Source organism: Ursus americanus, chromosome 3 (assembly GCF_024610735.1).
Source record: "Ursus americanus isolate L20-20 chromosome 3, mUrsAme1.1.p, whole genome shotgun sequence".
Classification (NCBI taxonomy): domain Eukaryota; kingdom Metazoa; phylum Chordata; class Mammalia; order Carnivora; family Ursidae; genus Ursus; species Ursus americanus.
The window spans coordinates 53,688,608-53,706,682 of NC_142129.1; the positions used below are offsets into that span (position 1 = coordinate 53,688,608).

General features: G+C 37.5%; 1 protein-coding gene and 1 long non-coding RNA gene across 3 annotated transcripts in view; both read left to right on the forward strand.

The window, feature by feature from the left end:
* MACC1 (MET transcriptional regulator MACC1) overlaps positions 1 to 14,327 on the forward strand; it is a 311,257-nt gene extending 296,930 nt beyond the window's left edge. For both annotated transcript variants that reach the window (XR_015723945.1, XM_045793073.2), the window contains one exon: positions 14,054 to 14,327. The gene's annotated coding sequence lies outside the window, so the exon portion shown is untranslated. The remainder of the gene's footprint in view (positions 1 to 14,053) is intronic.
* A 3,184-nt stretch (positions 14,328 to 17,511) lies between these two features.
* LOC148110393 (uncharacterized) overlaps positions 17,512 to 18,075 on the forward strand; it is a 122,050-nt gene continuing 121,486 nt past the window's right edge. Inside the window, exon 1 of the long non-coding RNA XR_015723946.1 lies at positions 17,512 to 17,603. This is a non-coding gene — a long non-coding RNA (uncharacterized LOC148110393). The remainder of the gene's footprint in view (positions 17,604 to 18,075) is intronic.

The window sequence follows — 18,075 nt, forward strand, 5'->3', positions numbered from 1 at the left end:
GAAATGATCTTAACAGAAATTTGACAATATGTGTCACCAAAAAAAAATGTCTACATCTTTGCCACAATAACTTCACTCTTTGAAATGTCTATTAAGGAAAGATCAGAGGTATACTTAAATCTAATAGCATGGGGGTATGCAGTACAACATTATGCACACTACAAAAAGATTAGAAGGAAAAATTAAAAATCCCAAGCAACACCCCAGCAACATATATATAGTATGTAGGTAGGGCTGGTGAAGTGCTGGTAGCATGGGGTTATAGAAACGTAGAGAAAGAAAGAAACTTGGAACCTGCTTCAGAAAATGGTTATAAGTACATAAAAACAGGAAAATTTTACCTACTCCAAGTTTTGAAACATAACATTTGTGCAAGAGTTTTTGTACTTAGTAGAAAGTCTAGGGTTAGAAATATAGTCTAAAAGATAACATTGGGGGCACCTGGGTGGTTCAGTCATTTAAACGTCTGACTCTTGATTTTGGCTCAGGTCATAATCTCTGGGGCCTGGGATCCAGCCCAGCATTGGGCACCATGCTCAGTGGGGCAACTGCTTGAGAGTCTCTTTCCCCCTCTCTCTCTCCCTCTGCCCCTCTCCCTGCTCGCACTTTCTTTCTCTTAAAAAAAAAAGAAAGAAAAAAGAAAGAAAGAAAAAGATAACATTAGAATTACAAGGAAAAGTATTTTTTTACTTACTTCCCTGGAATATTGGGACAAAAAATAATTAATGATTATAAAGTGCTTCGAAAATGTAACTGCATCCTATACCATCAGCCATGGTGCTAACTTTTAGTAGGGTCGACACAAATCAATTAGTTCTTGATCATCTGGCAACACTGCCACGTATCATTAGTGCTGGGAGTCATAGCTGCCAGCACGGACCCTGCCCAGGATGACTTCCTAGGAGTCTTAGTTTTCAGTCCTTGGAATAGTGCTGGCACTGACTGCACATTATAACACAAGTAATTACTCATCAAAACTGGTCTTGCTGCAAGCAATTCATTCCCCTCTCCACAGATGTCCCCTACTCTGACCAGGAGCAGCATGAATGTGGGCTAAAAATAGCAGCTGCACAATGCAGCCAGCAGCCAGCAGCGGAGACTTTGCATTGAAGTGGTTTTCATACCCTTGGTTTCAGAGCACTTTCCTCACACAAATTAACCCTTACAGAAGTCCTGGAGGGGGAATACTATTTATTCTCTCTTGTGCCTTAGTCCTTGGCGATATGAAGCACGTTTCTTATTGTGAGTTAACTCTGCTTTGTCTAATTGAAAATTCTTCCCTTCTCTCTGCTTTATACATTTACCATTTCTTGTTTCCTTGCCAGTTTTCTTCTTTTTCCGCAGCTGGAGCGGGAGAGTGAAGTGTCAGGTCTACAACTGTCACTACGCTTTCTGATGACACTGTATGCTCAAGAGAATATATTCATTAACACCTACTATGTGCAAGTACATCTAGGCACTTTGGTGGATAAATATATAACTGTTATTCTCTTATCCCATCAGCCTGAGGAAAATCAAGCATTAAAGTAATAACCAGAGAAGCATTTGACTCCAATTTCAGTTTTGTTAACATGGTTTTAACGTCCCTGGTCTCCTCATCGTGCTTGGTTTCAACTGTCTTCTCGTGTGAAGCTTTCATGAATGGAATCCTGACTTAAGGATTCCATATGCATCACCTAAATGAGACCGTCTTAAAAGCAGTCTTCTATCATCTTTTGCTGACACATCGTTGTCTTGTTGATCTAGGGAGTTGGTCATCTTGGCTCAAAATCACAGTTATACCAAAATGTCTGATTCCCTCATGCTAATAAGACTGCTGGATCCCAGAGTTCCTTAGGTGCGTAGACTGATTAAGCTCAACTCAAGTCCTCAAAAAGGAGGATGATGGTCAGATGTGGTCTCTGCCCTCAAGGAATTTATAATCTAACTCTGCATACTGGCTATGATTATAAATTCTCATGTATTCCTTTTGCTTTTTAGAGTTCTAAGACTGGACACTTTATATCAGGTCAGTCCGTCTCTGTGATGACTGCCTCACACAGTAATTGTTCTGTTTCTTTTCCAGCTTTATTGAGATATAAGTGACACACAACGTTGTATAAGTTTAAGATGTACAAGGTGATGACCTCATACACATATATTTTGAGAAATGATTGCCACAATAAGGTTAGTTAACACATCCTTCACCTCACATATTATCCACTTTATTGTTTTTGTCATGGGGAGAACATTTACATCTCATATAATTCTATTGTCAGATTTTTGGTGGATTGACGAGCAGTACAATGGACTCTAAATTCCAGGCAAGACCAATAGTGGAACATGATCTCTACCTTGTGGTTCTTGCTTAGGCAATGTTTCTTAATAATATTAAGAGTTAACTTTTTTGAACACTTATTATGTATCAGGCACTGTTCTGAATGCTTTGCATGTCATTAGCCATTTTATCCCCACAACAACCATGTTTCTTTTATCATCTTATTTTGAGAGGTAAGTTCAGCACTCAAGGTCACACAAGAGAAAAAGTAACAGAGACAAGATTCAAATGCAGATGGTCTAATTTGGCAGCACACATTTTAACTATGGTAGTCGACAACCACAGTTGGCATTGCATTTCTAGAACTGCAGTGTATTTTCCTTGAAATATTAGTCCTTTAGAATGCTGTTTGAAAAAGGATGTTCTATAGACATAGTTTTGCATTGCATATACCTTGTCTGGGATTCATGGCAAATTTTAACATGGTCAAAGCTTACCTATAAATACTGCAAGGAGGAAAACAGTTTAAATTGGCATAGCACAACATTCCCAAATGCTTTCGCCTCTGGGACACTTTGCGTCACATAGTTCCTAACATGCTGCTGAAAAATGCTCCTGAAAAATCTACTTTGAGAAATAATATAAGAAAAATACGGTGGAAGGAATATAAGGAAAAAAATGATGTTTCTGAAAAAAATTCAGTGATAAAATGAGATAAAATTTCCTATAAAGTCAAGAGTTTGAGACAAGTTTCTTTATTATGTTTCCATAAAGCATGATTTAAATATTAGTGGATTATGCTTTGTATTTTTCTTTCCTTCTGTTCCCATCTGTAATTCATCTTGTCTTTTTAAAAGGTTACTTGGTATATTTCACGTTGGTCCTGTCTACACTGAGAAGGCAGAACTTTCTCTATCTATTTACTTTAATGTAAAATGTTTAAAGAAGAAAAACGTACATTTAGGGAAGTATACATATGTGTCAGCTAAATTTCAGAAAGCGAACACATGTGTGCCATCAGCATCCAAATCAAAACACAGAGCATTACTGGAAGAGCCCAGAAGCCTCTCCCTCTTCCAGTGCGTGCCTATACACGCTCATCGAGTGTTACAACCATCCTGACTTCTAACTCCGTAAGCTGGCTTTTCTTAGGTTTTTGGTTGTTTGTTTACACTGTCACTGAGATATAATTGACATCTATTAAACCACACATATTTAAAGTGTATTTTTGATGAGTTTTGACATACTATAAAACACAGTCAAGATAATGAATATATCCACCATCTCCCAAGTTTTCCTCCTGACCTTTGTAATTCTCCCTCTCCAAGCAACCACTGGTCTGCTTTCTGTCACTCTAGATCAGTTTGCATCTTCTAGAATTTTATATTATTGGAATCATATATAAATGTCCTGTCTTTGTGAGGTGGGGGTCTGGCTTCTTTCACTCAGCATAACTTTTTAGGATTCTTTCATGTTGTTTTGTGCACTAGTAGTTTGTCCCTTTTTATTGCTGAATAGTATTTCATTGTAGACGTACAGCACAGTTTATTTATTCACCTGTTGATGGACCTTTTGATTGTTTTCAAATTTGAGGAAATACAAATAACGTTTCCTTGAACATTTGTGTACAAATTTTTGTATGGACATATATTTTAATTTCTCTCTTGTAAATATCTAGGAGTGATATGGCTGGGTCATGTAATCAGCATATGTTTAAATGTTTAGGAAACTGCCAAACTGTTTTCTATAGTGAATATACCAAATTATATTCCCCCCAGTTGTAAATAGACTTCCAGTTGTTCCATATCCTCAGCAACACTTGATATAATCAGTTTTTCATTTTAGCCTTTCTGGTGAGTATGTACTGATATTATATTGAGTCTTTTTCTTTTCTTTTCTTTTCTTTTTTTAAGATTTTATTTATTTATTTGACACAGAGACAGCCAGTGAGAGAGACAGCCAGTGAGAGAGAGACAAGCAGGGGGAGTGGGAGAGGGAGAAGAAGGCTCCCAAAAGAGGAGCCTGATGTGGGGCTCGATTCCAGAATGCCTGCATCACGCCCTGAGCCAAAGGCAGATGCTTAATGACTGAGCCACCCAGGTGCCCCTGAGTCTTTTTATTTTTTAAGATTTTATTTATTTATTTGAGAGAGAGAGCACATAAGCAGGGTGGAGGGGCAGAGGGAGAGGGCAAAGCAGACTCCCTGCTGAGCAGGGAGCCGGACTCAGGGCTAGATCCCAGGATCCCAGGATCATGATCTGAGCCAAAGGCAGATGCTTGGCCAACTGAGCCACCCCGGGGCCCCTGTATTGAGGTTTTAATTGGCATTTTCTTAGCGGCATCTTTTCACATGTTTATTTGCTACCTTTACATCTTCTTTGCTGAAATATCTATTTAAATATTTTGTCCTTTTTGAATTGGGTTGCGTATTTTCTTATTATTGACACTTGAAATTTATTTCTCTATTTTGGATACAAGCTCTTAGTTAAAAATCAGTTTTGCAAATATTTCCTCCCATTCTATAGCTTGCCTTTTCATTTTGGTAAGAGGGTCTTTTGATGAGCAAATGTTTTTAATGTTTCTGTAGTATCATTTAGGGTCTATGGTAAAATTTTGATTAATTTTTATTTATGGTGAGGCATACTGCCTGTACTGCCACCATTGTTGAAACAATTCTTTCTTCCATTGAATTGCCTTGGCTTCTTTGTCAAAAGTCAAGTGCCTGGGGCACCTGGGTGGCTCAGTTGTTAAGCATATGCCTTCGGCTCAGGTCATGATCCCAGGGTCCTAGGATCAAGCCCCGCATCGGGCTCCCTGCTCCGCGGGAAGCCTGCTTTTCCCTCTCACACTCCCCTTGCTTGTGTTCCCTCTCTCGCTGTCTCTCTCTGTCAAACAAATAAACAAAATCTTAAAAAAAAAAAAGTCAAATGCCCATGCATATGTGGATTTATTTCTGGATTTGCTATGCTATTCCATTGATCTGTCTATTTTTACACTAATATGACATTGTCTTAATTAGTGTGACTTTACAGTTATTATTTTTTTTCAAAATTTATTTACTTATTTTAGAGAGACAGTGTGTGAGTGGGGCGAGAAGCAGAGGAGGAGGAGAGGGAGAGAATCTCAAGCAGACTCTGCACCAAACACAGAGCCCTATGCAGGACTGGAATCTCTTGACCCTGAGATCATACTTGAGCTGAAACCAAGAGTTGGAGGCTTAACTGACTGAGCCACCCAGGTGCTCCATAAATGGTATTTTTAAATTTCAAGTTCTTATTGTTCATTGCCAGTATAACACAAATTATTTTTGCCTGGTCGACAAGGCATATTTTGTCCTGAAACATTAGATAACTCATTACCAGTATCTGGACTGTCATTTGCAATATTGCAATATTTTAAAAATATATGGTGTAAAGGAAGACTACAGAAGAGCCCTCTGTCTTTGAGAAATCCATGGATCATTGTTGGATTCACTCACTTATATTTTTACCCACTGCTTTCCCATTGAAATTTATGGTGAAGGAAAAGTTTTCAAGGTTCTTAAAAGTTTTTAGGAAACTTAAGTTCAGGGGTGAAGAGAATTTCTTTGGAAAGAAAGAAACTTCAGGAAAAAGACCCATGCTTTGGTTTTGGACCTAAGTTTGCTATTGACTGCATGTATATGGCTCAAACTGTACTATGAATGCCATGAGACATAGAGGTATATTAGTCTGCTAATTGATGGCAAATCTTAAAGATTGGTATTGTAAACATCTAGTAAAATCTTAACATTTTTACCTATTGTAATAAGTCCTACTATAAATATTCTAGCCATATTAGGCCTTTAAACACTTTCTTAAATCTACTCCCAACACACACACACACACACACACACACACACACACACGCACAGACACACAAACACACACACATTAAACAAGCTGCTATAGACTAAATTTTGCCCTCTCTCCTAGAATTCATATATTGAAGCCTTAAGCCCCAGTGTGACTGTATTTGGAGAAAAGGTCTTTGGGAGGAATAATGGTTAAGTGCATCGTAAGAGTAGGGCCTTAAACCAATAGGACTGATGGGGGCACCTGGGTGGCTCAGTTGGTTGGGTGTCTGCCTTTGGGTGGGGTCATGGTCCTAGGGTCCTGGGATCGAGTCCCGTGTTGTGCTCCCTACTCAGCAGGGAGTCTGCTTCTCCTTCTGCCCCTCCTCTACTCTCTCTCTCTCTAAAAAAATAATAAAATAATAATAAAATAAAAAACACCAATAGGACTGACAGGCTTATAGGAAAAGGAGGAGAGATGGGTTTCTTTCTCTCTCTCTCCAGTGTATACACAAGAAAGGCCATGAAAGCACACAGCTAGAAGGCAGCCACCTGCAAGCCAGGGAGAGAGCTCTCACCAGAACCCAGCCTTGCTGGCACCCTGAGCTCAGATTTCCAGCCTCCAGAACTGTGAGAAAATAAATTTCTGTTCTTTTAGCCAGCCAGTCTGTGGTATTTTGTTATGGCATTCTGAGTAGAATAATATACAAGACAAATATAATCACATTTCCTATAGCTTTCTTTGTTATATAGTTGCTTAATTTGCTGCATGCAGTGAATTTACTGATTACTCTAGCAGATTTAGGATTTATAGGTAGCCTGTTCTGATGATCCTGGTGTTTTCTCACTGATTTACTGCTCGGTGTACTCTTATTACTACCACAGGACCATCAAGCTGCAACTCATTAAGCAGTTTATTAAATGACATCTCTTCCCAGAGTGTGGAAATATGCAACCTCTCTTAAAATGAGGCATTATTTTGCTAGTATTTTATATAGTAAATAGCTAATAGCTTTGGGCTTAAGAATAGAAGAAGAAGATAGAAAATTTAGTCAATAATGTTTGTTAATTTGATTTGATTGTGTATCTAGGTGTCTGAATTTCTGGTAGGCCTTTTTCAGGTGTTTCTAAGATTTTTCATTGTGTCTTTATCCCCAAAACATTGAGCCACAATTCATTTTTGTGAGAGAGATAAACAATTATGATTGGTCTCATGGAATCTGTTTTAAGTACCACACGCTATTGTGCCACTGGAGGTACTCATGACAGTTCTTCAGTTTTCTTAAGAAGGTGTTTTAGTATAAAATTCCTGGGTAATTTGTCCATGGAGCACGTTGAGAGTCTGATGCTCCTGCAGATGCTTGCCTCATTCGTGAGAAATAACTGCATTACACCGTTGACCTGGTAAAAGATCAGTTAATGTGCTCGAAATATTAGCAGGCTCCTGCTTGCTCCCACTTCCCAGGATACTCTTCATAAGAACCACGTTGATGAGATATCCAAGCTGAAATGTGATCTTGAAAAGATAAGAGTTGGGGTTTTATTCCTGAAAAATAAGTTTATAAATATTTGTGTTCAGCTGAAAGTCTAAATCAACTTTTTTTTAAAGATTTTATATATTTACTTGAGAGAGAGAGAGAAAAATCATGAATAGATAGAGAGCGAGAAGCAGATTCCCCGCTGAGCAGGAAGCCCAATGTGGGGCTCAATCCCAGGACCCTGGGATCATGACCTGAGCTGAAGGCAGATGCTTAACCGACTGAGCCACCCAGGTGCCCCTCAACTTGTTGTTGTTGTTTTAATAAGATTGATCTTTACAGAAAATTCAAAAAAATTTTAAAATAAAAGCCAAATCCTAAGTGTTCTAAAAAAACAGTTACATTTAGTTTATTTCCTCCTGGCATTTTTAATTCACGTATTCTGCATATGCCATTGTAACTGGATTAATGATGAATTGATGTAAGTTTAACAGGGAGGAAGTCTTTATTATGCAGATACAGCACTTCAATTCTCTTTGCACTGTTTCTTACTATATATAAAAAAAAGGCAAACTTAAAGGCTCATGATTTAGGAGTGTACTATGTGAAATGCAGACAAACTTAAGAAATGCCTTTGATCAGACCAGGACATTTAAGAAATTTAAAATAATGTCTTAAACAGTTCTTTGGGGGGGAAAAAAACAACCTTTTTCTTTAGAATCCAACACTCCCCTCACCGTGCCCCTTACTTACTGACATTGTGCCAAATTAGATTGCAGCTGTAGGAAAATAAACATCCAGATAAGAAATGAAATATTTAGGTAATTGCGAAGTTCTCCCCAAACCTCCAGATGTTTGGCATTCTGTGAGGAAACTATCACATGACTGAATTTTCCACTTTACATCTGGATGTTATGCTACTAGACTTCTCTTGGCTGTTTATAAGAAACGTTCATTTCTTGTCATGATTCTTTAGAATAGAGTCAACTTTAAAATAACAGCAATGAAACAAATTATTTATCTCCCATGTATCAGTCAAGACAGATAAAATGATGTTCGAACATAGATATTAAAGTGATTCGTCATAATGTACACTCAGTATGCTTTTGTCCTTTAACAGCTATGCAAGATATGAACGGCATTAACTTCTGCATAAATTTCAGCTTGGATTGATATTTGAAAATCATCATGCACACCCCGAATTGTTTTCAGTATTTATTCCAGGGGTACCTCATGGGCAGTATGCTTTGACTTAAAAAGGGATGCACCACCGTGATTTCTAGCTCAGAGGTCACAAAATCAAATACCCTCAAGGACTAGGATGAGAACTACTGATGAGTTAAGTGGGCTGGCTGAAAGACAGTAGGAATTTGTGACAATCAGGGAAATCCTAAATTCCATACCAAAACAAGATGAAAAGAAAATAGTGAGAACCTAAGGAAACATACATGGGAACTGAATCTTGTTCAGTTTTAATTTTACTTATTTATGGGTTTTCTGTTTATTTGTTTGTTTGTTTGTTTGTTTAAAGAGAGAGAAGTGGGGCGGAGAGGGAAAGAGAGAATCTCAAACAGGCTCCATGCCCAGCCAGCACGGAGCCCAATACGGGGCTCCATCTCATACCCCGAGATCATGACCTGAGCTGAAATCAAGAGTTGAACGCTTAACCAACTGAACCACCCAGGTGCCCCAAGAACTATTTGGTTTTAAAGCTTTAATTTTAGTTTAATTCCCCTCCCCTGGAAAAAGAAGACTGAGTTCCAGCTTATAATATGACAGAGCAGCCTACATAAAAGCACAGTAATTTTGGTCCCTAACTCAGTGCTCTCTCCCTCCCACCGCCTTTCTTTATGCTGCTTACAGTGCATTCATGCATTCTTCAGCAGGTTCTTTAGATTCTTTCACAAAAGGCAGAGCCAATATGATTTGCTGATGGGTTGGAAGAATGCAAGCAAAAGCGAGGAATTGGATCCACCTAGTGAATGAGGAAAATTGGGGAGCTGGAATGGAAAATCAGGAGTTCTTCTCGGCCGTGTTTTTCTTAAAGTGCTTATCAGGAGCCCAAGTAGGAAGCATGGAGTGGGCAGGGTTCAGGGGAGCAGCGAGGCTGAGATTTCTTTGGGAAGCATCAGCAATAGTATGGAGTGGAGTGAGGTGAGAACTGAGCTCCGGCCCATTCCAAAATTGTGAGGCTCAGAAGAGAGGTTTAAGGAAGGGATTCTATTTTTTTCTCTGCTCTAGCAAAATGAAGCAACACTGTATGTTGCTTACTTTTTGCCCCCACATCCCCACTCTATCAATTATTTTATACTCATTAGAACTTCTCAACACATAATTTGATTTTTTTGAGTCATTATTTTCTTCTGGCCCTGCACTGTGAAACAGACTTCAGTGAAATCAGTTTTAAGCCACTATGGTCTCCAGCGCTCAAGGAATTTACTGATGAAAGTGGATAGGACAATAGTCGCACTCTAGCTGGGCTATTTTATTCCCAGAGGCTACTGAGTAGAAATCAGGATAAGTATTTTATAATTATTACGGAAAACAATATTATCAAAACATACGGAGGGGGATAATTTAAGTAAAGACCTTACATGACATCTTTCAGTGAAATGAGGATTTCCCATGAGAAGGCAAATGTCTCCAGTAGCAGAGTGAAAATAAATATTAATGTTAATAGTGGGCACCAGTAGAAACATTCTCTCTTTAGGAAAACACCCGGATAAATTACATGGAGTGGAATGGGAGACCACGAGAAGAGGATTAGGAGGAAGCCCAGGAAACGAAAGAGCTAACTGTGCCCCTCTGCCTTAGAAGAGAGGAGAAAGTTAAAGGAAAAAGGGCCAACGCCTGGGCAACATTTGAAATTGCCCAAAAAGTTTGGAAGCAGCAATGTCTATTGACTATTGGTAAACTGTTATTGCTGCAGCAATTTAAACTTCTTTTATTTGTTTTTCTTAAAGATATATGTATTTATTTGTGAGAGAGAAAGAGAGAGAGAGAGCACACTTTGGGGGGAGGGGGGAGGCAGAGGGAGAGAGAGAGAAGCCGACTCCCTTCTGAGTAGGGACCCCTACCCAATCCAGGGGCTCAATCCCACAACCCCGGGATCAAGATGAGCGGAAGGCAGACGCTTAATGGACTGAGCCACCCAGGCGCCCCTAAACTTCTTTTAATTTAAACCCCAAGCCTTTATCAAAGTGTGCTACACACACAATGCCTTCTGTAAGTGCTTTTATTTGTGTGTCTGTGTGTCTGAATGCATTTATGATTTTGTTTTTGTTTTTTTTAATTTGCAAAGCAAGGCAAAGTGCTGAGGTTAACTCCAGGACAGATGATAAATTCAAAACCTAGCATGAAGAGTAAGAATTCAGTGTTGTTAGAAGCTGGAGCCAGGAAGGGCCAGAAGGCATCACTCACCTACTTTACTGCCTTATATTTAGAAACTAGAGGCATATTGGTGAGGATTTCACTAGCTATAAATTGTGAATTGGAAGTCTGAACCAATCTTGAATAATCCTAAGGAGCAAAATATATTATAGTTTTTGTTGTTGTTGTTGTTTTGTTTTGTTTTGTTTGTTTGTTTTTAATTGTGTTGTCTTGACCCAGTTTTTGAGGGCTTGGCTAGAGGCCAGTGTGTTCCCCTTTTTGAGCATTCGATTAAATCTTCACCCTCAACCACTTCTCTTATCTGGCTTTCACACTCCAGGTTACTGTGCCTTCTTTTTTTTTTTTTTTCTTTTTTTTTTTTTTTTTTTTTTTTTTTTATTTATGAGAGAGAGAGAGAGAGAGAGACCATGGGGGGGGTGGGGTTGGTAGAAGGAGAAGGAGAAGCAGGCTCCCCGCTGAGCAGAGAGCCCCATGCAGGACTCCACCCAGAACCCTGAGATCATGACCCGAGCCAAAGGCAGACAATTAATGGACTGAGACACTCAGGTACCCCTTGTGCGTTCTTCTTCTTCTTCTTTTTTTAAATATTTTATTTATTTATTCGACAGAGATAGAGACAGCCAGTGAGAGAGGGAACACAAGCAGGGGGAGTGGGAGAGGAAGAAGCAGGCTCATAGCAGAAGAGCCTGATGTGGGGCTCGATCCCATAACGCGGGGATCACGCCCTGAGCTGAAGGCAGACGCTTAACCGCTGTGCCACCCAGGCGCCCCTTGTGCATTCTTCTTAATCACCCTGTGGCCAGCTACCATACAACTAGGTACAGCTCCTAGGCACAATTATTCAAATTAGCCAATTCATAGGGAACCCCGGAAACCTAGCAACCCACCCCGCTTGCCATCCATAAACTGCTCCCACAGCTCCAGCGTGCTGTTAGTCCTCTGAACCTACGTCTCTTCTGAAGCTGAAAATAACCAAGAGTTCTGCCTTTCATCTATCCTTTGTCAATGTGTCACGTCCCACCATCAAAAGAATCTTTAAATCTTATGAGACACAAAGAAGCCTTAGGTCAATATCTGGAATTTACTTCAAAATGTAAAATATATATAGTTATTCCCTACTATATGGAAGGCATTGATATGGTGACCCTAAATAACACATCTTTCAACCAGCTGTGTAAGAATCATGCCAAAGGATTTGTGAAAAACATAGACTGATATTCCATCCTAGACCAACTGAATCAGAATTTCCAGGCGGTAGAAAGTGGGAAACTGTTCTTAAGTTTTTCAGATGATTCCAGAGCACATACTAATGTAGGTACTGCTGATATGGAAGATACATAAAAGATACTGGCTCCCCTTCAAGGACTTTAGTTCTGGATTGAAATCCTAGATCTGCTTTTACCACCATGTTAAACGGAGCAAGTTACTTAACCCTTTGTGAGATTCAGTCTTGTCTGTAAAATGAGTATAATAACTTGCTAGTGTGATGATTAATGAGAAATTGTCTAAAACTATCCAACAAAATGCCCAGAGCTTAAAATACAGTAGCTGTTACTATTTAGAGAAAGCAAACACTAGAAAAAAAAATAACGTGAAACAAGGGCCAGGATGAGCAGACATGTACAAATTTTGAAAATAGGAGATAGAAATGGTAAAATCTTCCAATACTTAATCAGCCCAGATATATGTATCAGACTTTCCCTATAAAAATGGTAGATATTAATTCAGTATTGAATCCTAACAGGTATGGCTAACAGTTTGGTTCCTAAATACACATTTATTTGTAGATGTTCATTGAAGATCCACCTAGTTGATTTACACCAGTTGCTTCATTGGCATTTTGGATGGTCTCTTTTCTCTGCCTGTGTTGGAGCCTTTGGTGTTTACCTAGATGGGTCTACGGCCCTTTTCTCTCACGTGCTCTCACAAGTTTTCTCTTTTTTGAAATCTTTATTTTCATCATTTAAGAAGCATGTCATACAGTTAGGAAGCATCGAGTCTCTAAGATGAAGTAATTACTCAACAAGTTTTAGATAACACTCCTACAGTTGGAAGCCATTGGAGCAATTGGTTTTGAAGAACTTTCCAAATATATGCATACTGGGATGATTTATTTTCTGTCTGGGCTGGTGTGTATGACTCTTTTTCTCCACTTCTTTTGTAATGGTGACACCCAACTTGGCTTGACACTAAGCACAATTTCCTCTTAGCGCTGAAGACACACCGAGCTATCATGTTTTGTTTGAATTTCCCACATTGCTGTAACCACAATTGCTTCTGGTACTCCCCTCTTTGCCCTTCCCTATTGCAAAAAGTAAAGGAAATAAAAGATGCAAATTTAAGATCTCTATTAAGACTGTTATTCTTACTTTCTTCACTATTCAGTGGCTGGATGGTCATAAGCAAATTATTAGCTTCTCTGAGTCCATTTATTCATTTATAGAATTAGAAACAGCAATACCTGCCACATAGGAATGTTTTGAAGATTATATAATATAAATTGATGTATGTAAAAACTAAGTGGTAAACTTTCAAGCATAATACTAATTCATTACTATTTTATTTTGAATCCATGTGGTTAAGGAGGGACAGAGGGAGGAGAGCGAGAATTTCAAGCAGACCCTCGCTTTGCGCAGACCCTGACTTGGGACTCAGTCTTACGACCCTGAGATCATTACCTGAGCCAAAATGAAGAGTTGGTCTGTGAACCTACTGAGCCACCCTGGTACCCCTGATCACTTCCATTTAGACACAAACTAACTCCCGTGTTCTCATCTTCTACCCCTGGCACCATACCAATAGGGTCCTTACAGGTCACTCCCATTTGTTCATTCTACAGGGATAGAAATTATCCAAGGAAAAGTGGAGATTGTACCATTGAAGTCTTGCTCCCTCTCAGGGAAGCACAGTGAAGGGGGCTGGGTTCCTTGTACACCCAGCAGTCAGAGATACTGTGAAGTTGGCAAAAGCTATTTTCTGTCACTGTACTTGGATTCCTCCCAGGCCCAGTGGGGGTAGTTCAACCTTGAATTGGGAGATCTACATTCTAATTTCAGCCCCACCATAGGCAAAGCAATTTTAGTCATGTTATTTAAATTTCCTTGTTCTCAATTTCAGCGGATTTCAAGTAAAGATGCTCATCCTACTCCGGGCCTGCCTCAGAGACTCTCTATGAGAAAATGTCCTCACGGATACACACTGCTGTGAAGTTATTAGAGACAGACGTATTTTCGCTCTGTGAGCTCAGGTACTGCAATTTAAGGCTCAGGACTGTTTGAATCTCAGAATATAATGTCGGTAGATAGAAAGCCATTATCTCTTTCCCTCATCAACGACACTTTCTTATGATCCTTCTATTATGCTAGTAAAAATAGAAGTGAGGTACCTAGGAACTGGCAATGTTTTATTTTTCTATCTTTTTTTCTGAGGAAAAAGAAAGTTATGAAAGTGTCATCTAAGGAGCTTATCAGTTCACACAAAGTTTTTCTTAGGAAAGACATACCCTTCACAAAGCTAAGTGAAATGCTGATACGACTACATTTCTCTTTTAGGCAAGTCATCTCATATGGTTGCCTTGATTACCAAAGTGATAAAAACAGAGGGAGGAAGTAGAACAGCATCATTACATCACCCTCAGTTAGAAGGGCACATGTATTTCTAGTCAATGAGGGAACAAAAAATAGTCATTTTAAATATCCATTCAAATACAAACATTTATGGGGCCCTCCTTTGGTGTTAGAGATCCAAAAATGATTAAAACATGGCTCCTGCCCCCATTCAGTTGACAAAATAGTTACAGCAAATTATTATGTGCCCCTGGATTCTGGACTGATGTCCTCAAAGAAGAAGAAGCTTTTAAGAAATTAATTAGGTTCCTGTCTTTAACGCTATTGTCAATAAAAATCAGGAGGAGGAAAGAAAGACTGTGCAAACAGCACATTTTTCTGAATCTCAAAACAGATCTCTGGTTATAGAGACTGTAACAAACTAAGCAGACCTCAGTTTATACATCAGGCTCATAATCAAAATCCCAACAATTTTGTTAATGTGGCACACATTCCTGTTTTATGGACATTCATTCCCACTCAGTGTATAAAGAGCAATTAAGCAGGAAGGTCAACAGATCCATGGGATCAAATATGCAAAAAGGAAAAGTGCATTTATGAAGATGAAGAACAAAAATCTTATTTTTCAAGAAGATATCACCATCTTCTGTTTCATTGTGAAGGATTTCTAAAGTGCATATGATTTCAACTAGGCATTTACATGAATAACAGATAATAGTAAAGGAGTACCATCCTTGCAATGATGGTAAAGAAATAAACTATTATAAACTCACAAAGATGAAGAGAAAAGGAGACAGAGGGCTGCATATTATGAAATGGGAAACTAAAAAAACAAAAAGGTGAAACCTGCAGACAGAGAAGCCCAGTAAAAACAAAAGACTCATTCTGCATACAGGCAGTGAGCCTCTCTAATTAGAGGCTTCAGAGGTCTCAGAAGTTAGGGATAAAGGATGGGTTTGAGAATAAAAGATTGAAAGATGTGGTGAACATATTATTTAGGATATGCTCTTGAGAGTAAAGGATTCATTATTAACTATTAAACCACGATATGCGACATACATTAGGACTCTCCTGGGCCATGACATTAATTTCATGTAGAAGGAGCATGTTCAAATCTTGCTCTTATTTTTTAAATTGAATTATACTCCTTTTCAAATTGATTTGTGTTTTAATGTACGATATTTTTGATACTAACCCTCGTCTGATATGTGTTTCATAGCTTCTCCTATTTTGTGACTTGTCTTCTAATTCTTAGGGTGGAATTCTTTTTTTTTTTTTTTTTAAGGAATAGAAATTCTTGATTTCAATGTCATCAAATGTGTTTATTTACCCCTTTCATAGTAACACTTCTTGTGCTTTCCTTAAAAATATTCTTAATAAGATCATGAAGATATTTGCTTATATAAGCTTAACTTTCATAGTTAAGATTATAACCCACCTGGAGTTAATTTTGTGCCTGGTGTGAATTAGAGGTAAAATAGTTTTATTTTTTAGTATTCTTATCCCAATATGATTTTTTTAAAAGCTTGTGTTTTCCATATTATTCATATGAGTCAACTGTCCATATATAAGCAGTGGCTTTGTTTCTAACCTTTTTAAATTAAATTAAACTTCACTTTAATTAATTTTATTTTTTCCTAAGTCTTTCTGTCTACATGCAACAATAATATTATGGATTTATTTTTTAGTAGTTTTAAAGCATGTCTTCTCACTTCATTCTCTTCTTTAAGAGGGTCATAGATACAATTGACGCTTTGCGTTTCAATTAATTTTTTATAATTATTGTCAAATTCCACAAAAATCCCTGTTGGAATTTTGATAGGGGTTGAGTCTATAAATAAACCTAAGGATAATAGCCATTTTTACAATAATGTGTCTTTCAATATATCAATTTATGGATTTTCCATTTATGTGGGTTTTCTTAAATATTCTGAAATGAAGTTTTATAATTTTTCTACATAGAGATCTTGCCTACTTTCTTAACATATATGTTGATACTCTTACAAATGTTATATTTTCAAAATTTCATCTCCTGAGTGTTACTGGTAGATATTTGTATATTAATTTTTTTAATTTTTGAATTTAACTGTCTTGCTTAATTTTTATCAAGCCTAATCATATTTCTGTAGATTCCTTTGGCTTTTCTTTTTACACAATCATATAATCCACAAATAATGACAGTTTCATTTCATTTCTAATTCTCACATATTCCATTGCTCTTTTGATTTACTTCTCCTTCTGCCTAGCACCTGCAATACAATGTTGCACGGGAGATAGTGGGCATTCTCTTGAACCCTATCTTAAAGGGCAGGCCTTTGACATGTCGACAACATTGAAGTTTTAGCACTGCTCTAAATGATATTGTATATATCTTTTATCAGATAAAGGAAATTTCCTTTTATCCCCTTCTAGTTTCTGAGAGTTGTTAACATTGTATCAAAGTTTTGTCAACATCTATCAAAATAATCCTATGAATTTTCTCTTTTTGACCTATTTTTGTGACAAAATACATTCAATTATTTTCTAATGTCAATCTAATGATCTTTCGATGTTAAACTAATGCTCCTCTGGAATAAAACACACTTTTTCGTAATAATATCCTTTCTACATATTACTGTATTGTTGGCTTATGAGTTATACAACTGTGTTCAAAAGTGAAATTGGACTCTAATTTTCCCTTCTAACTTTTTTTTTTAAATATCAAGGTGTTACTAGCCTCATCAAATGAATTTGAATGTGTTCTTCATTAATTTTTTCTTCTCTGGGAAGATTCACGTAAGATTGGAGTTATTTCTTCTGTGAATGTTTATTAGAACTTGTCAGTGAAGCCATATGGTCCTGGAGTTTTCTTGGTGGGAAGATATTAAACCCGTGATTCTTTTTCTTTAATGGTAGTAAGGATATTCAGATTTACTATTGTTATTTTTTCTACAAATTTGAAAAATATGAATTCTTTTACTAATAACCTCTTCTTATCAATTTAACATTCACCCCATCCTGATATTGGTTATTTGTGACTTTTTTTTTTTCCTTGACTTACTCTCATTTCAGGTTTGCCAATTTCAGGACCAACCTTTGGCTTTGTTGTTCCTTTATATTCTGTAAGTTAGTTTTTCACTTTCTTCATCAATTTCTGCTATTACTGTTTTTATTTCATGCTTTGCAAGTTCTTTTGTCATTTTTGACTTATTCTGCTGTTATTTTACTACTATCTTTCGATGGTTACTTAGTTCCTTAATTTCAATCTTTCTTATTTTTTAAAAAACATGCACTTAAGGCTATGACTTTTCCTGTATTAATTTAATCCCCTTTAACAATTTTTAACAGTTTTCTTATACTGTACGATACTTGCCTCATGATTCAGTTATAATACTCTAACTTCTAATTTCCATTATAATTTCTTTTGTTAATTAAAAGTATGTTTTTAAATTACCAACTTAATTTTAATGCCTTGAAATGTATTTAGCTTAATTCCATTGTGGTAAGAGAATGTGTTCTATACGATTTAAATCCTTACAAAAATTTTGAGAGACTCTACATTGTTATTTTTGTTCAATACAATCGATGTTTACG